Source organism: Macrobrachium rosenbergii, chromosome 39 (genome assembly GCF_040412425.1).
Source record: "Macrobrachium rosenbergii isolate ZJJX-2024 chromosome 39, ASM4041242v1, whole genome shotgun sequence".
NCBI classification, from domain to species: domain Eukaryota; kingdom Metazoa; phylum Arthropoda; class Malacostraca; order Decapoda; family Palaemonidae; genus Macrobrachium; species Macrobrachium rosenbergii.
In genome coordinates, this window is record NC_089779.1 from 4,023,033 (window position 1) to 4,040,444 (window position 17,412).

Genomic DNA, 17,412 nt, shown 5'->3' on the forward strand with positions numbered 1-17,412 from the left:
CCACTCCGTGAAATGAAGATAATTTTATGATATATATTAAATGACTTTCCTTGCTTATTTCATAAACTCAGACAAACTGGAGTTCACAAAATGTCTAAAATTCAGTTAACAGCATCAGCTTCTCTCTAATAGTGAATTCATAAATAAATGATTGCTGGATGAACTAACTTTGAATTCCCACGAATATTTACTGATGAACGCGATGCGCCGAGTCAGTGACATAGATTGTAATCTCCCTCATCACTCCAGAGATACCTGGCAAAGGAGGTTATGTTTCGCAAGAGGTCTGACAGACAAGAGCAAAATGAGCTTTGGTCTTGCGCCATTTCCCCGCCTGACGTCGTCACACTGAAATGAATACCCTTTTTAGACGATAATCCCAAAATAATGAAAACCTTCTAAATCAGGTAACGGTGGAATGTTTTTCCATTCTGGGTACCCTTCTGTGCCCCCTAACAAGGAGGATTCAGTGTGGGTTATAAGCGTGAAAACAAGTTTGCTAATTAGAAAGAAATTTCCTCGTATGTTATTTTGTCAAATGTAATGTTTTGCCTCACACCGCTTTTTAGCAGGCACTAACCTGCAATAAGAACACTAGGAGTTAGTCATTAATGTATTACTTGTACGAAAGGCAAATTCTGCTCTAGTACTAATACTGAAAAACCTCACATCGAACAACATACAAAAAACAAGTAACACATAATAATAACTAAACATCCTTACCATCACTTCGGAAACGAATATATAGAAATATTCGTAAAAATGCCTTTTACACTGATGTTAGGTTCTTTCCCCTTAGTAATTAGGACACATCTACGGGTATTGCGCGTTTAGCTAAATATTCCAATTATGATTACAGTGATTTACCAAGTATATCCCATGAGTGACATATAAACTTGAATTCTAGGACAATTTCCTGTAATTATTCAAACGTTAGACAATCAGCATCTTCGAACATGCATTGATAGAGAGCGTCTAGTATTCTGCAAAGGGAAAGCAAAGTGCAATATAGATCTACATTATCTTTTAAGTGATTAACATCTACGTACCACCGGATTTCTTTACCAATGCTGTTGCTTTAAATCATGATACGAAAACTAATTTTCTATGAACACTTGAAAAAACTTCTAAACTGCTACATTCTTTCGTAATAAATGTCAATAACTGTTTCACAAAGCAGCAGACACGAAAACGCACATTTGTAGAGGAAATTGTTATATGTTAAGAAAATTTTCAGGAGGTTAGAATCATACATTCTTGACCGATGAAAATAAGAATTTTTTTTTCACGCCTAGCAAAGCTGTTGGACGAGGTTTAAACTGATAACGGGTATTGCAATTGTTCTGCTCATGTGGCTTATGGCACATTGCAAAGACATGTCCCATTTTATATGAACATATGAGTGAAACTTTCACGCACTCACGAGAGAGAGAGAGAGAGAGAGACAGACAGAGCGAAAATTATGCTAACGGGAAAAAATTGTTTATGGAATAACACCTAATTGCAAAACACTGGGAATGGGGCACTGTTGTGTGTTTAATTAACCGCACAGTTACAGAACATGACACCTTGGCAAAAAGAGAAATGGTCAAAACTGATTGAGTGATTGTTTTATAGGATGTTTATTTTACAGAACAAGTGCCACATCTAAATCCGTAAACACCGCTGTCAGAAAGTCGTGTAGATTCTTCAGACGTGGAAGAAAATTACCTCAAGGGAATATTCATGCGTCACTGGGTATTTTAAGGGAATATTCATGCGTCAATGGGTATTTTACCTCGTTCCCTTTGTTCATTAATTCGAGGTCATTTGAAATTCGAAAAAATAACTAAACTTTCTTCATAGGAAAATACTGCAACATTTGATTCAAAATATTTATGTACTGAGAAATTTCGTGAAATTCATCTGTTAAAAGAACCTTTGCTCTACCAAAACTTTAAGGCTAAAAGCGTCCTTCATCTCATTACTTAAACATCCACTCAATGTTGATGTAAATGGCCACTGTAGAGAATTTTTACTGCACAAATGTATCATGTTCAACCCAGAAATGACCCTAAAAGGGTTTTTAAAATAGCTCCTTTCGGAAAGGAAGCGAAAGAAGAATGTCATTCATCGTGAATAGAAGGTAATGGTAAGAGGATGCTGAAAGGGGGATCATTATGTTATTATCATGTTCTAGAAGTTTACGAATCCAAACGTCTTCAAGTATGGAGTGAAAAAGGTTCAAAGAAATATTCTCCTCTGCCCTTAAAATCCCCTTGAACGTGCATCAGCTTTCCAATGAGACGGCCTCAGGGGACCCGACGTTCCAAAGGATTGTAAATCAAGATTTTATGCTTCTAAATACAGCGAAGAGTGTCCTCTATTTCCACATGAAACGTACTCGCGCGCTGAAGCGCAGCACGCACTCACACACACACATTTTATACCCAAGTCTACACGTGCTCGTAGAGGTAAACAGCGAGTAAAGCTGGATTTTATAGTAATTTGATTACAGACAATCCTAATTAAAAAAAAAAAAACGCGTAATATTCAGAAAAAAAAAACAGAAAACATGACATTTACGAAAATAATTACATAGTATCCCTCATGAAAAAAGTCTAACAGTATTTTTATGACAACGGAAGCTTCTTTACACTTTTCTCAACCCCGTTTTCTGAAAGAAAATGATAAAGAAACAAAAATCTTAATTATAGCTAACTGGAGCTTCTCACTATCCCTTTCTAATTATGGTTTTTTGATGTTGCCTATTCCAGGTAAATTTACATCCGTTGACGGTGAAGAAAACCCCGTTTCTTGTTGTGCAAGAGCCTGTGGGGTATGTTTATCAGTTTTTAATTCCATGATAAACCGTGGCAATCGTTTCCAAGCGTCGTGAGACAGCAATTTGATTTCAGTACAATAAAGGGAAGCGGTGAAAAGCTTTAGTTATACAAAATTTTGTACAGAAGTATCTGGCTCTCATCATCATCATCATCATCTCCTCCAGGGCCGTACGACGCAACAGTTCTCTGTGAAAGTCCACCACTCGTGTCCATCCTGTGCTCTATCTTCCACAAATCTCCACTCGCCTCTTGTCTCGTCTCACAGTCTTCGTCCAATTCTTCTTGTACCCTTGGGACCCCAGCTGGCACATTACGAACTTATCTATGCGGCTGGAATTATGTCCTATTCCGCTGAACTATATTATCATGTAACAACTGCTATCAGGAAACATGCATGAACTTGATTATTATTATTATTATTATTATTATTATTATTATTATTATTATTATTATTATTAATTACCCGACTTCCAGAACTCTATTATCGTAATCATTGTCAGACGAAATTAAACGTCCTCCCAACTAGGTCTAACAAAAGCAGTATTCTCAACAAATTCAGAATTTACCCGCAAAAAAACTAAAGGTTAAACAAGCAAAATCCTTCATAAATACTCTGAAAATCGCTACATTTCTCTTGAGTTAACGAGGGCGCAAGTAGAAGATCCTTCTACAAAAGTGGTGTGAATTTTGCTCTTAGCAAATAAATAAAAAAACAGATAAAAGGGTCAGGAAACCTCTGGTAACACTTGTTTCACTTTCGAGTTTTCTGCAAATTATTCATTCTTTGTTTTGCTTCTTTCATTTGATTTTCCCTCAAGTAAAAGAAACGCTTAATTCATTCGGGTGGGTTTTCATAAGATTGTCTCAAAAATAGTACCCTTTTCAACAAGTTGCATGTAATTTGAACAGGCACTATTTTTTGTAGGGTATATATCAGGTAAACATACAAAACACTGATTTAATCTACAAACAGCAAATACTTCACAGTAGCATTCCTATGCACGCACAGCAAGACGGAGACGACACTGGCTTCAAGAACGTCGGGGTAGTGGACGGACGAACTAAAGGGGGAGTGGAAAATTATAACTACCACCTTCGCAGTCGAGCTAGACTGCTCATCTCAGAAATGGACAGGCGAGGTGGGTGGCTCTCTTCATACATTACAGACTGGTATCAGTATGAATGTACATAAGTGCCGGTATTAAGAAAAACTGGGAGACATGAGGCAACACAGTATTTTCTTGACATGGAGATGAGATGCTGCTTTCGAAAATACTGGAATCCATGTGAGATGTTTAGTACCGCAGTCCGTTCTTGAGCTCAGAATGTTCTTTTTATGTTGTTCTATATACAGCACCTTCAGAGGACAAGTCATTAACATTATCAGTTCACTGTCGCCAGACACCATTTTAATATAAAAAAATACCCCTAATAACATATACTCGTATAGTCGATCACCACTAACTATAACTGAAGGGTCCCATAAACGTTACGACCGGCAGATCAGGTTCCGTTCTAACTCCGGTATCCGCGTTGCCCATACACTTTGACTTTCAGATCAGTGTTCCCAAATCCAGCAAATACTTTCGGTCTGACAGTACCTCTCACAGTGGAGACACGCATGATTAGGGAGAAAAGGCGTATCTTTAATATTAAACTATATGGCTTTCTTGTCGGCTGAAGGGTAGCGCTAAGTCATTTTGGTCTAATATAATATCTGCCGGTGACTTGACTGCTGGCTATAACATTCTCAGAACGTTTTGAGGTCTTATTAGGATCTCCAGACTTTGGTTTTGGCTCTGGGAACTCGACAACATCAGCCAGAACCAACTCTCTTGAAACTTCTCCATTCATCGCCGCAAAAAACGAGCAGTTATGCAGAGTTGTTTTCTGCCTTGGTACAGGAGGACTGCTATTTGACTAGTGGGTATAGTCTTTATGTATATACTGTGATATGATTATATACATATATATAAATAAATAAATGTATGTATATGTATGTATGTATGTATATATATATATATATATATATATATATATATATATATATATATATATATATATATATATATATATATATATATATATATATAATTTGTCACATACACCGTAACATTTTTCATGTCCACAAACAGTAAGCCACAAATCTCCTTTAATATCAAATTCACAGGACCTCGGGAGCAACTTAAACAGAAAAATCAATCGAGACATTTCGCTCCTACCCAGCAATGGAATTAACTTTTTTGACGTAATGGAAGTTCGGTGTTAAGACGTCTGTGAAAAGACTAACGCAAAGCCACGGCCTCAGGGCGAATTCAGGACGATTTTTCTTTTGGGCGGAATTCCTTCGACCATAAATTGAAGATGGACGTCTGACTCTGAGAGCTACATTTCGTTTCCTTTAATTCTGCGAAGTCCTTGCGATTATGTTAGAGATGAGAAATGGGTAATTCAGTTCGAACGCTTGGTTCGTATCATGAAACAATAGTTTCCATTTTCAGCTATTTAAAAGTCTAACTGGGTAAGAAAAATGATGCATTTTTCCTCTTCTATCGGTAACATTTTATGTATTTTTCAAAACATTTTGTAAAAATTCAACAATAACTACCATTTTTAATATATGACGTGTTCCATCGTGTAATTACGTTAAAGCTAGTCCTTTTTTTAAAAGGATTTTTGAAAAAATGATTTCGTTTTTCTTCCCTTTCATACGCTTTTAAGTCATTTTTATTTAATGATTCTAGCGTTGGATTAATTTTAATTCATTTGTATCGGATGTTTCTAAGTTTGGATGTAAAATACCTTTGACTTGCAAAACGTTAATAAAAAAGATGAACTCAAAGTTTCTTGAAATACAAGTTTTAGTAAGTTAGATGTATTTTTATTTACTCGCACGATTATATCAAACTCGGTACGTATGTATTACTGTCAGAAAGTTTACTCAAATAGTGTGTGCTTCAAAGTTTGGTTGTATTTCCGCAAGCATAGATGTAATTCGGGAACCGGAGAGGAAAACGTTAAAAGCAGCCCAGAATCTCACAAGCAGCAGAGCTTGTTTTTTTTTCCTTTATTTGCATATTTAAAAAAAAAAAAAAAAGCTTTGCGCTCTTATAGAAGGATCTGCCAGAACCTTCATTTTGGAAAATGACTTTACCCCGACTGGACGGATTCGCAGATTTTGCTTTTAAGGAATTACACTTTTATTTTTTGATGTCTCTGCCCGAGAAGCTATCAGCACTTTTGTACCCTTGTTAATAAAACACTGCATTCTCGGTCACATCTGGGATTGTTATGCTCAAACTGAAAATTTTAATCAGCACGTATTTTCAGATAGCGAAAGAAAGAATTTATAGAGAGGTTTCGTGTATAATTGTTGCTACAAGAGCAACACATTAACAAATCGATCTAAAATTAAGTTTTTGAAAAATGCGATTCTTCACCAGTTGTCGAATACATTGGTCATTGCGAAACGACATATCTGCGTTTTGTTCCTGGCCAAGTTAATTTAATAATGAATTTTATAAACACGATAGTAATGAAGCCTAATGAATTTCATACTAGGAATGTCTGCATTTTACACTTTAAGACGAAAATCCTATGAACAGTTTCAGTGGAGAAATTAGTGATACTGTTAAATAAAACTTTAATATGCACTTTTATCTCTTAGTCAAATGAAAGTGCGGCTAATTTGTATAAAATTTACGGGAATAGTTTTGAGAACAGGGGTTTCGAGGAAAAAAAAACCAGATTCTCAGAAAAAGTACTTCTCTTCGTTTTCATATTATTAAATTCTAATATTCCCATTAATAAACTGCCCTTGAAGAGAGTTTGTACTGTTACAAAACTAGGCACTTAGTCTTAATGCGACAACTGTTCGCTTTCTGATCTATTGACGATATCGTGTGAGGGATAACAATTGAAAATAATCAAACTATGTGCTTTTTTTCACAAACTTTTCTGGTGAAATTTTTTTTTTTAAGAAATATTTTTCACGAGGTACAATATTTTATTTCCATGGAAATCATTTTTAGAACATGTTAAAGGTAACATTTTGATTTGCTGAACACCTGTATAACTACTGGAATGTATCAGAGTAGTTCATAGGAATGCGGAAGGAAAGTTGCCACAGTTTCTCGATAGGGAATATGTTAATGAATTTAAATTCTTATTTACGTATAGTCCCGTCTTTGTGAGTTTCATGGAAATGTATCTGAACGTCTTGAATAACAACATTGACCAAGATCTTATCTCGGAAAGAAAAGTTAAGTATACCTGAGTTTAACCAGACCACTGAGCTGATTAACAGCTCTCCTAGGGCTGGCCCGAAGGATTAGACCTATTTTACGTGGCTACAATTGGTTACCTAGCAACGGGACCTACAGCTTATTGTAGAATACGAACCACATTATAACGAGAAATGAATTTCTATCACCAGAAATGAATTCCTCTAATTCTTCACTGGCCGGCCGGAGACTCGAACTCGGGCCTAGCAGAGTGCTAGCCGAGAACTCTACCGACTCGTCCAACGAGGAACTATCTCGGAAAGAATGCATAGACGAAGCTGATATATCTTTTTGAAATAAAAGGAACACATCGTTAAGTTTTACTGGTGACTGTTCTCACAAGCTCAAGGAGTGCGTTCCTCGCCCGTCAGATTACCTCTTCGCAGATTTAATGTACTGAAATCAGTAACTGGAGGATTGAAAAGAAACTGACCCTTTCTCTTCCTCTTGAGCAAAGATTTAAAACCTGTTTCCAGTCACCGAGAGGCATCTCCTCCACTTTCTTTGGAGCTCTGCTACTCTCTCTTTCTTTTTTCTTTAAATCCTCAGCTGAAAACCCTTATGGACACAGTCAAAAGACTATAAACCTAAGAGGGGTCCCAAATGAAAGCGGCCCACTGAGAGAGACAAGCTATAAGAAAAGGTGTTAGATAATTGGATATGATGGAACAGAAAATATGACCGATACACCTGGATTCAGATGATCATCATAGAAAGCAGGAATGAAACTCTACTTTCTAAAAGATTTTGTGGTCAGAAGCTCCCACAACTGCACTTGGCAAACTAGTCCACATTTCGGTTAAAACCAAAATCGATCTAGTAAGCTGAGTAGCATTATACCTGATACTTGAAAAAGGCACACTAATTGCAGCAGCACCCTGCCTAGTGTCCTAGCAATAATAGCTAGGTCAGGTAAAAATAGAGTGCAGAGGATTTTTGTTGTTGTAGTACATTTAATGTAACAAACAATGAGTTCACTTTACCTCTATGTCACAAGTCAATACAAAGAGTTGGCAAAATAAACTAGACTGATGGCGCATCTTTATCCGAAAGTTTGAGAAGACTACACTGGAGAAGGAAGAAGATAGTTAAAACACTTAGATATATCGAAAAGCTTCATCACGAAACATTCTAAAACAATTCCGCAAGGTACCAACTGTTTGACGAACACAGGAAGCAATATAACACATGTTTCTCAAAAGTCAGTTTCTCAACAAAAGTTACATCCTAGGACATTCAAAACAGCACCATTTAAATGATGCAATGGCAAAACTGTTCGGGATCGACTAACTTTAGAATGGTTAAACTTCGCACCCCAAACCCTACTCTACTCTTTAATACATGCCAGATTTCTTTTCCAGGACTCTGCAGCCACAGACCTAAAGCTTGAAGAAGGAACAACAGCTAGAAGAGGAGCATTATCGGCGTATGCAGTCACTTTGTTCTACAGACCTTGCCACATGACACTAGTATAGGTAATAAAGAGCAAATGTCCAAGAATACTACCTTGAGAACTTCTGAAATCTGAAACGACGTTACTAAAGTACTATACATAGGCCATCAAGACATATGGTTCTACGTATTAAGAATTCATTTAAAATATTAATAAAATACCCACTAATTCCCAATAATCTTAGCTTGTAGGGAAGTGCTTCATGATTCACACAGTCAAAGACTGCATTAAAATCTAACCCAACCATACGTGTATCTGTAACCTCAACAACAGCAATCTTTAAGACGGTAGATAAAGACACGAGTGTATCAAAATAATAAGCCTTTATGAAACCCAAACTGCATTGCTGGCAGAAGCCTACTATCCCCAACATATCTATAACGACGCACAGAAACCAGCTTCCCAAAACCTTAGAAAAAACAAGGGGTAACTGAAATCAGAGTATATTCTGACAGGTATGAGAACGAACTTAATCCCTCTGGAAATGCAGCAATGTTCCCCTTCCTCCAAACAGAATGAAAACTTGCAAGTCCGACTAATAGTAATCTTAAGAGCATGAAATCGGCAGTCTTCCTAAAAATGATGGGAAATATCCTGTTAGCGTCTATGCCGCCATAAATGTCAGAGCCCAGAAGTTTCACTTCTCTTTTCCTACTCTTTGCTTACATGTATGTTCTGTGTGTGTGTGTGTGTGTATACATATACATATATATATATATATATATATATATATATATATATATATATATATATATATATATATATATATATATATATATATATATCAAGTAGGCTAACGGGACTTCGTTCTAACATACGGAAAACGTGTTCGAATCCTCCAACGAGCATCAGATTTTCTTCATATAATCCTTCATTAGGATTATGCGGATTTTACGAGTATGTATGTATGTATATATAAATATATAATATATATATATATATATATATATATATATATATATATATATATATATATATATATACACACACATACACACACACACACTTTAACACTTGTTCATTTCTTCTATACATTATTAAAGTAAAAAATATAACACTGGATAAGGATTTGTCATCTGAATATGACAATGTCGAGGCAATTGCGTTGAAAACCTATGAGCTTGTCCCTGAAGCGTATAGGCAACGCTTCAGGAACTTGCAAAAGAATAGGGATCAGACTTTTGCACAGTTCGCCAGGTGTAAAGAGCAGTATGCTGGTGACTGGCCTAAGCCGAAGGAGGTCGTAGATTTCGACAGATCGAAGGGGTTAATACATATACATATTATACACATATATTATTATTATATATAATAGGCAGTGCCATTCACTGAAACGTCAGCAGACACCATTTCCACTTTACATGCAACGCGAGACCTGTTCAGATACGACTGTGAGCAAGCTGCTAATACCTGACGAGGACGATCGTAGCAAACAGAAAAGAACTACTGTTACCCTCAGGCTAGGCTTCATTTAACTACTGAAATTATTTATATTGCATACTGAATCTTACGGCGATTTGAACTCTCTTGAATCTGCTACCATCCTAAACTTCGGTAACTGAATGGTAAACGCTCTGTGGATAGTTACTTCTAATTTACCATACAAAAGACTGGGTGAAATTTTTAATTTACACCTGTTAATACTGAGAACATCCAATCCCTTGACCTCTTGAAAACTTTCACCCGCTAAACTGAGCGTCTGCATGACACCTACCAATTATAAAATTATGTTATTAACAAATATCCCTCTACTGCTGACATCATCGTACACACCAAATGGTCACGTAGCCTGTAGGACAAACAAAGTTCATTCTATTCAAAAATGTTAGACGAAACTTAACTGAAAATTCCAGGGCCAGGTAACTTTCTGCTGCAATCTCCCCAGACTTCATCCCTTGCAACCGATTCACCACTGCCAACGATATCTGTCATGGAATTCTAACGATCCCGCCCTGTCCTAACTAACGTCAATGAATCAACTCCATTTAACCCTTAATTTCAATTTGGCCAATTAAATTCAAGTGTTGAATCGTACACGCAAAACATTTTAAGTTTTCAAACCGACGACCTATACCTAACTGAAATCTCTCTCAAAAATCCTCGTGGATTTGCCAAAGGCCATATCAGTTCCAAGATCTTTCAATTGTTATTAAATTGAAATCTAATTACTAAAATCGTTGCGTTTCGAATAAAACGAAATTCCACTAAACCTATAAATTCACGTGTCAAAATGCCTGGGAGTGACTCCGGGGCTGAAAATCAAAGGCATTTTTCGTTAGTTGAACATCAAATTGGGCAGGAAAAAAAATGGACGAGATTATGCTGTTTAAATAAAGAAAATGACAAACGATTTTTGTTAAAATATGAAAGACAGCTGTTGAGAATCATCGAAAAAGTCAGTTTAACATCGATATCCAATAGATTTCCTTTGAAACTAAAGAGAATCCGGAAACTTTGTCAGTTAACGTGCAGTTTTAGTCTTTATTATTAACTCTTGCTTGATTTAGCCAACAATTTTAGTCACCTAAAGTATAAACCCAAAGTTTAAGCAATTTTATTTTATTTATTTCAAAACGTCAAAAACAACAACAATCTATGAACTTACTGCCGTTCTGGATACCTTTAGTTGTACACTGAGTGCAGTTGGAACGAACTATTTTTCAATGATCCCTAAATCTTTCATCTTTACAAAATAAATTGTAAAATTTATAACAAATACAGATCATCATCATTTGCCATGAAACCTTTGACTAAAAAGCACATATGGAAATATGAATGGTGTAAAACTGTAAATGAATGATAAAGCTTGCAAAACATGCAATGGTCATCACAATGTCAAATTTTGAATATATATTGGTTGTTGAGATAAGACCTGCATTAGTAAACACTCAAACCTCAATAAAAATCAAAACCAATACATAAACTACACACACCTCTCAACAGGTAACCAGCAATAGTAAACAATTTAACTGTTTATATTGTACCAGAAAAGAAAGCAATAGTGAAAACCTTACCTAAGTAGGCAGTATACGAGTAGATGAATTTAACATAACGCATTAGATACATCTCCAACAGCATCACAGCATAAAACCCCTTACCTGCTGAGGTAATGAACCTGAAAGTAGAAATAAAAAATAAATTACTATACAGTGATACTGTAACCTCCAGTCAGTTTATTTAGAGCTGACAGTTAGTACCTTATAGTCCTGATTGGTAGAAGCTTAGGCTGCTCCTTACTCACTAGAGATTGCGATTCAAATACACTGGTCAGTCAGAAGCAAAATAGAAGCTTCAAAATCGGCTGTACATATTTTGTCAGCTCAAAAAAAAATTTGAATCATTATAACATAGTAATTTCTGCTAGTTGATGATGTCGGGGGGGGGGGGGGGGATTCACTTGGAACACGGAGGAAATTGCCAAATCTCATTTCCACAGGTGAACAGGCATTGACTCTTCTTTGCAGGTGTGTAATCTAAAGAGAACTCAGGGCAACTATGACTTCTGGTCAGGTCCATTGCATCCTAAATGGATTAGTGGGCTCTCTCTGCCATCCCATTGGCAGCTGGGTTGTAAGTGGTGGTGTGGTGTTTTTATATTTTTTTAACTCATTAATTTTGTTAGAAGGTCCATATCACAGACATGAATGCTGGTCTTCTGTCTACTGGTATACAATAGGGGACATGCTTGTGCTGTTGCATTTGACATAGATATTGTCTCTACCAACCATGTAGACCATTCCACTGATGTAGACAAAATTTGGCATGTAGCCATCATTTGACCCAACTCAGATGACAGGGTAAGTTTCAAATCCCTACACCCTTTCCCTTCCCTTTGTAACTTATGTGGTAACCGTTTGACCACCCTAGACAAAATTTGGCACATGGCCATTATTTGACCTATCTGACCCATCCCCCTTCCCTTTGTAACTTATGTGGTAACCACTTGACCGATCTCAACAAAATTTGGCACGTTCCATCATTTGACCCAACTTAGATAATAGGGTTGGTTTCAAACCCATAGCCCTTCCCCTTCCCGATAACCCTTCCCTTTCTAACTTACGTGGTAACCACTTGACCAACCTAGATAAAATTTGGCAAGTGGCCATCATGTAACCCAACCTAGATAATAGGGTTTCAAACCAATACCCCCTTCCCCCAACCCCCTTCCCTTTGTAACTTATGTGGTAAACGCATAACCAATCTAGACAAAATTTGGTATGTGGCCATCATTTGACCCAACTTAGATAATAGGGTAGGTTTCAAACCAATACCACCTACCCCTTCCCCCTTACCTCTGTAACTTGTGTGGCAACTGCTTGACCGATCCAGACAAAATTTGGCATGTGGCTATCATTTGACCCAACATAGATAACATGTACCACCTTCCCCTTCTCCATCCCCCTTCCCTTTGTAACTTATGTGGTAACTGCTTGACTGATGTAGACAAAATTTGTCGCATGACTATCATTTGACCCATTATAGATAATAGGGTAGGTTTCACACCCATACCCCTTTCCCTTCCCTTTGTAACTTATGTGTTAACCACTTGACCGATCTAGTTAAAATTTGACAAGTGGCCATCATTTGACCCAACTTAGATAATAGTGAAGGTTTCAAACACATACTACCTACCCCTTCCCCCTTACCTCTATAACTTTTGTGGTGACGGCTTGGCCGGTCTAGACAAAATTTAGCGCATGGCCATCATTTGACCCAACTTCTCTTTGTAACTTATGTGGTAAGTACTTGACTGATGTAGACAAAATTTGGCATGTGGCCATCATTTGACCCAACTTGGATTTTAGGGTAGGTTTCAAACCCACACAACCTTCCCCATCCCCCTCCCCTTTGTAATTTATGTGGTAACTGTTCGACTAATCTAGACAAAGTTTGGTGCGAGGCCATTATTTGACCCAAGTTAGAAGATGGTGTAGGTTTCAAATCCGTACTCCCTTCCCCTTCCCCTTCCTCCAGCCCCCTCCCCCATTCCCATTGTAACTTACTTGACAAATAAACTCTACGGGTTTATCACACCCCATTTCATGTATTCGATATCATAGAAATATATTATTGAAACTACTTTTCTTTCCTCCTATTAATAATTCTGTATCAAGGTTTGTGTTTAGGTTTAGTGTGGGTGTGGGTTTAGGTCTAATGGGGCTGTGTTTATGCTTAGCAGGGGTTGTGCTTAGGTTTAGTGGGGTGTGTGCTTAGTTTAATGGGGTGTTTCAGTTAAGGGGGGGAGGTGTGTTTAGGTGTTGTGGGGGTAAATGGAACAGTCACGACAAGTAATATCTGGATAAAATACAGTCACCACAGTAGCCTAATACCTGGTTAAAAGGGACAGTCACAGTAATGCCTGGATAAAAGGGGCAGTCAGCACAGTAATGCCTTGGGGGCCAGTCACCACAGTAATGTCTGGATGAAATAGACAATCACCACAGTAATACCTGGGTAAAAGGTACAGTCAGCACAGCAATCCTTGTATAAAAGGGACAGATGGTAGAGTAATAGAGGATAAATGGCAAAGCCAACACAATAACACCACATGGATAAAAGGGACAGTCAGCACAATAACACCTGGATAAATGGGTCAGCCACCACAGTAATACCTGGATAAATGGAACAGTCACCACAGTAATATTTGGATGAAGTGGACAGTCATCACAGTAATAACTGAGTAAAAGGGGCAGTCAGCACAGTAATACCTGGGGGACGGATAAAATGGACAGTCATCACAGTAATACCTGGATAAAAGGAAGAGTCAGCACAGTAATACCTGGGTAAAAGGGACAGTCAGCATAGTAATACCTGGATAAATGGGACAGTCAGCATAGTAATACCTGGATAAAAAGGACGGTCACCACAGTAACATTTGGATAAATGGGACACAGTCACCACAGTAATAACTGGATAAATGTGACAGTCGCCACAGTAATAACTGGATAAATGGAACAGTCACTACAGTAATACCTGGATAAAAGGGACAGTCAGTACCCGGTCACCACAGTAATACCTGGATAAATGGGACAATCACCATAGTGATATCTGGATAAATGGGACAGTCACCACAATAATATCTGGATAACTAGGACAGTCAGCAAAGTAATATTTGGATAAAAGGGTCAGTTAGTACAGTAATTTCTGGATAAAAGGGACAGTCAGCACAGCAATGCCTGGATAAATGGGACAGTCAGCACAGTAATATTTGGATAAACTGAACAGTCAACACAGCAATTCCTGGATAAAAGGAACACACACACATATGTGTGTGTGTGTGTGTAGAATCTACTGGTCACTTTTTACCACATACGTATGTAATTGCAATAGCCACAATGCCCTGAACTTCTTGAATTCTTCACGCTTTTTTGATACGCTTGTCACTACAAAGCCTTAAGATCTAAGTGCAAGAAATATGAAGAAATTATGATGTCCGGTAGCAGGAAAAAACCCGGGTCCCATAATCAGAATGAGGTCACTTTGCCAGCCTGACCACGTGATCTCGTTCTGACTATGGGACCCAGGTTCATTTCCCACTACTGGAAATTATAATTTCTTCATATTTCTTGTGCTTGGATCTTAAGGCTTTGTAGTGACAAGCATATCCAAAAAGGCATGAAGAATTCCAGAAGTTAAGAGGACATTGTGGCTGTTACATGCTGAAAAGTGACCAGTAGATTCTACACACACACACACACACATATATATATATATATATATATATATATATATATATATATATATATATATATATATATATATATATATATATATATATATATATATATATATATGTGTGTGTGTGTGTGTGTGTACTAGCTGACCATCCTGGCGCTGCCCATTAAAACTCTGAATGACAACCAGTAAACTCTCACCCTCTTTCTCCTCCTTAACACCCCCTCTCTCTCTCTCTCTCTCTCTCTCTCTCTCTCTCTCTCTCTCTCTCTCTCTCTCTCTCTCTCTCTCTCTCTTAATATAGTTGCTTTGGTTACATTTCCCATTATTTTTGACATTTTATATTTCACCCCTTCTCAGCCCATATTCCTATCTGGGCAGAACTTGGACTTAAAGGGCATCGGGAGTGTCACTATTCATCTCAGCAACCTCAAAAACTATGGATTAGACACTAATATCTTTCATTTTCAGTTATGATGATGGTAATACCACAAGGTACTTAAGAACTTGTATTTTGTTGACAAGGTATGATTAGGATACATTTGGCTTAAAATGAACACTGTATAGAAGTTGGTAATTGTGTCGCGCGTAATTTTTTAATGAGGGGGTATGTCTATCACAGAAGCATTTGGTCTGTTACTTTTTTCCACGGCGAGGATTCTTACCCACATTTAAACCGTTATAGGTTATCAGTGATGGTTTTATTGAGGAAATAAGCAGCAATAATTTTCATTAATTGTAATCAGATTTCACGTAAATTCTGGTAAAAAAGTGATTTTATAGGGAATTTTGATTTATCGTATAGGCTAATCATATGTCTGGCAGCGCTGGGGAAAAAAAGGAGTCAGGGGAAAAATGATAATTAACCCAGTAAACTGAAGAAAAACGTCACGTATAAACAAAAATTTCATTTGTTTTGTCTGTGCTTGTATGTCTGTCACGGTATAGGGGTTTGGTTTTGAGTTATAAACCTTTCTGGGGCGATACAGAGGCCGTGTACCAAATTTTGTCTAAGCCTGTCAAGCGGTTCGGATTTCTATAGGGGACAAACAAATATACAAACATTCACTTATATATATACAGACATTATGAGCATAAACATTAATCCATATCTGATCTAATGTATGATTCACGTACTTGACGAGAAATTAATAGCGTATCATATCTGTACATATGCAACATCACGATTCAGACCAAAATAATTGCCTTCCATAAAATGCTTTGAATGACGAGGTTCACAAGAACGAACTCCAATTATGCCAGATGACCTTACGGAAAAAACATTATGCTATAATGGATGAAGGCTGTGAGTTCAGCTTAAAATTTAATGTTTTGAAATCCCAAAACCAACGGCCTTGCATACCCTTGAATTAGCCATATGGTTATGTTTACTCATATACACAGACAAATGCTTGTTGATACCCTCAAAAAAGCTATATATTGATACTTTACTTACATTAAACGGTAGCGAAAAGAACGACAATTCTTGAAATGTAATATCCGTCACCGCAAAAGCGAACACAAACCAAACACTAGTACACATTTCAACAGACAACTCAGGAATGGTTGGTTTAAAGGCCAGGTGGCTGTGGGGGAGTTGGGGGAGGCAAAAAAGAATCCCCCACCCCCAGCACGACCCCAAAGACTTCGTCCTTGACCGTAAGTTATTATTCTACTACCCAATCAAAGCGCGTTCTCAAGTTAACGTTAAAGATCTTAGGGTTGTTATCCTAACAGTTGTTGACCGGGGAAACTTCGTTGTTTCGCGCACCATATTATTGCATCTGAGAGTTATTATAACTGCATTGGGACAAAAGATATTTATTGCTACTTTCACAATACATTGGAAGGGTAGCTTTAAAATGGTGTGTCTGTATTTGAGGACATCTGGGTTATCATAATGACATTTATCTCCCTGTATAATTTTGTCACTTAAATATTGTGGGTGGTATCTTAATTCCTTATAAACAGCGTCCGAGTTACGCTCAAGAAAAATAAAGATAAGGAAAGAAGCACTTCTTTGGCATTAAACTTCCTCCCTCCCTCCTTTTGATGTCCTTAACTTCAACATATTTCTCTGCGATCCGCATGCGCCTTATCTAATCGCTCTCTCTCTCTCTCTCTCTCTCTCTCTCTCTCTCTCTCTCTCTCTCTCTCAGGCAGCCACAGTCAAAAC

General features: G+C 37.4%; 2 long non-coding RNA genes across 2 annotated transcripts in view; one reads left to right on the forward strand and one right to left on the reverse strand.

Annotated features, from left to right (window-relative positions):
• The window catches only part of LOC136825661 (uncharacterized), a 274,947-nt gene extending 266,140 nt beyond the window's left edge, over nucleotides 1-8,807 (forward strand). The window contains exon 4 of the long non-coding RNA XR_010849391.1: nucleotides 8,470-8,807. This is a non-coding gene — a long non-coding RNA (uncharacterized lncRNA). The remainder of the gene's footprint in view (nucleotides 1-8,469) is intronic.
• The window catches only part of LOC136825662 (uncharacterized), a 41,865-nt gene extending 25,016 nt beyond the window's left edge, over nucleotides 1-16,849 (reverse strand). Inside the window, exons 1-2 of the long non-coding RNA XR_010849392.1 lie at nucleotides 16,693-16,849; nucleotides 11,576-11,676 (exon numbers count right to left, since the gene is read on the reverse strand). This is a non-coding gene — a long non-coding RNA (uncharacterized lncRNA). The remainder of the gene's footprint in view (nucleotides 1-11,575; nucleotides 11,677-16,692) is intronic.
• Between the last annotated feature and the right edge of the window lie 563 nt (nucleotides 16,850-17,412).